Raw genomic sequence first — 3621 nt, forward strand, 5'->3', positions numbered from 1 at the left:
AATAAAAATAAAACATTGTTGGCTGCCTCCTCCTCCTCCTCCTCCACCTACAACACCACATTCACCGCCTCCTCAACCTCCGACTCCATATCCACCTCCTTCTCTGAGTTGCAGGTTAATAATTTGTAATTTTTAGTTATTTTATTTCATTTTAAGTTATTTCCCGCTCCACATTTGTTTGCAGGCAGTTGCCAGGCTCTTAAGCACATTTTACTGCCTTTAACATCCCTCTAGCCTTTTCAAGGACTATTTTAGAACCATTTTAATGCAAAAAAAGTGCCAATTTTAGTGCCCAAAATTGTAAAAATTCTTATTTTCAATTGTCGGGTGACATTTTACCATTTTTGGCGTATACAAACCCCTGCTGTGCCTGGGTGACAGGGGCCTAAATCTCTCAAAATCCTCTGTTGTATTGCTGGGTGACATGAACCCCCTTTTGCCGTGAATGAACCCCTGCTCTGCATTGCTGACAGGGAACTAAATTTAGTGAAAACATCTGTTACTGATTGGAAGATGCGCGACTACAAGCGCATGCTGCTGATGGCATTCCCACCTGACAGCGGGGGCACAGTGGAAGCACAAGGCGAAGGCAGAGGAGGAGGAAGAGGTCGCCAACGCAGCTGGGGCACCGCCAGAACCTGAGAAGGCAGGGTTAGCATGGCCGACATGTGGAGAAGCTTTGCCAGCCTTGGAGGTGCTGACCTGCAGCCAGTGTATAGTGTGAACGTGTGTTTAGCAGAGAGCATTATCACAGGCCGCAGCCAATGTGGACAAGCTGACGTTTATTATAATGAACCAGGCCTGGATCCCACAGGACTTGTCCGTACCTTGTGCAGAATAGACATGTATACCGGCCTCAACCATCCATTCTTGTACTCAAGTGCACTTATTCTTAGTTTTATTTTGTTATATGTCCCAATATTTTGGGGGATACTCCAATTTACAAATAAAAAATAACACAAATCAGTGTTGGCTACCTATTCCTCCTTCACCGCCGCTTCCACCTACACCGCCACGTCAACCTACACCGCCACATCCACCCATCCACCGCCTCCTCTACCTCCTACTCCTAGATCCAGATTGTTATTTTTATTTTTTCTGTATTTTATGTTATTTTAAGTCATTTCTCTATCCACATTTGTTTGCAGAACACTTGCCATGCTCTTAAGCACATTTCGATTTCCAGGACTATTTTAGAGCTATTTTAGTGCCCAAAAGTTCGGGTCCCCATTCACTTCAATGGGGTTCGGGTTTGGGGTCAAGTTCGGGTCCCGAACCCGAACTTTTTTTTCAAGTTCGGCCGAACCCAAACATCCAGGTGTCCGCTCAACTCTAGTCACTGCTGTATGAATAAATTTCCACCTCTGAAGCCGGGTCCGTTTCACTATCTGAACTGTCGAAGCATAAAAACTCATATGTCGGCTCCACACTATACACCCGGCTCCGCACTATACACACCCGGCCCTGCACTATACACAACCGGCCCCCGCACTATACACACCCGGCCCTGCACTATACACAACCGGCCCCCGCACTATACACACCCGGCCCCCGCACTATACACACCCGGCCCCCGCACTATACACAACCGGCCCCGCACTATACACACCCGGCTCCGCACTATACACACCCGGCCCTGCACTATACACACCCGGCTCCGCACTATACACAACCGGCCCTGCACTATACACACCCGTCTCCGCACTATACACAACCGGCCATGCACTATACACAACCGGCCCTGCACTATACACACCCGGCCCCGCACTATACACACACCCTGCTCCGCACTATACACACACCCTGCTCCGCACTATACACACCCGGCTCCGCACTATACACACCCGGCCCCCGCACTATACACACCCGGCTCCGCACTATACACACACCCTGCTCCGCACTATACACACACCCTGCTCCGCACTATACACACACCCTGCTCCGCACTATACACACACCCTGCTCCGCACTATACACACACCCTGCTCCGCACTATACACACCCGGCCCCCGCACTATACACACCCGGCCCCCGCACTATACTCCACACTATACACCCACCCTGCACTATACACACCGGCCTCCGCACTATACACACCCGGCTCCGCACTATACACACCCGGCCCCCGCACTATACACACCCGGCCCCCGCACTATACACACCCGGCCCCCGCACTATACTCCACACTATACACCCGGCCCTGCACTATACACAACCGGCCCCCGCACTATACACACCCGGCCCCCGCACTATACACACCCGGCCCCCGCACTATACACACCCGGCCCCCGCACTATACACACCCGGCCCCCGCACTATACACACCCGGCTCCGCACTATACACACCCGGCCCTGCACTATACACAACCGGCCCCCGCACTATACACACCCGGCTCCGCACTATACACACCCGGCCCTGCACTATACACAACCGGCCCCCGCACTATACACACCCGGCCCCCGCACTATACACAACCGGCCCTGCACTATACACACCCGGCTCCGCACTATACACACCCGGCTCCGCACTATACACAACCGGCCCTGCACTATACACACCCGGCTCCGCACTATACACACCCGTCTCCACACTATACACAACCGGCCCTGCACTATACACACACCCGGCCCCGCACTATACACACACCCTGCTCCGCACTATACACACCCGGCTCCGCACTATACACACCCGGCCCCCGCACTACACACACCCGGACTATTTTAGAGCTATTTTAGTGCCCAAAAGTTCGGGTCCCCATTCACTTCAATGGGGTTCGGGTTTGGGGTCAAGTTCGGGTCCCGAACCCGAACTTTTTTTTCAAGTTCGGCCGAACCCAAACATCTAGGTGTCCGCTCAACTCTAGTCACTGCTGTATGAATAAATTTCCACCTCTGAAGCCGGGTCCGTTTCACTATCTGAACTGTCGAAGCATAAAAACTCATATGTCGGCTCCACACTATACACCCGGCTCCGCACTATACACACCCGGCCCTGCACTATACACAACCGGCCCCCGCACTATACACACCCGGCCCCCGCACTATACACACCCGGCCCCCGCACTATACACAACCGGCCCCGCACTATACACACCCGGCTCCGCACTATACACACCTGGCCCTGCACTATACACACCCGGCTCCGCACTATACACAACCGGCCCTGCACTATACACACCCGTCTCCGCACTATACACAACCGGCCATGCACTATACACAACCGGCCCTGCACTATACACACCCGGCCCTGCACTATACACACACCCTGCTCCGCACTATACACACACCCTGCTCCGCACTATACACACACCCTGCTCCGCACTATACACACACCCTGCTCCGCACTATACACACCCGGCTCCGCACTATACACACCCGGCCCCCGCACTATACACACCCGGCCCCCGCACTATACACACCCGGCCCCCGCACTATACACACCCGGCCCCCGCACTATACACACCCGGCCCCCGCACTATACACACCCGGCCCCCGCACTATACACACCCGGCCCCCGCACTATACACACCCGGCCCCCGCACTATACACACCCGGTCAGCCATTATTTATTACAAAGCCCAGTAGGTAAAAATTATATATATATATATATATATATATATA

The sequence above is a fragment of the Bufo bufo genome, chromosome 5, assembly GCF_905171765.1.
Source record: "Bufo bufo chromosome 5, aBufBuf1.1, whole genome shotgun sequence".
Taxonomy (NCBI): domain Eukaryota; kingdom Metazoa; phylum Chordata; class Amphibia; order Anura; family Bufonidae; genus Bufo; species Bufo bufo.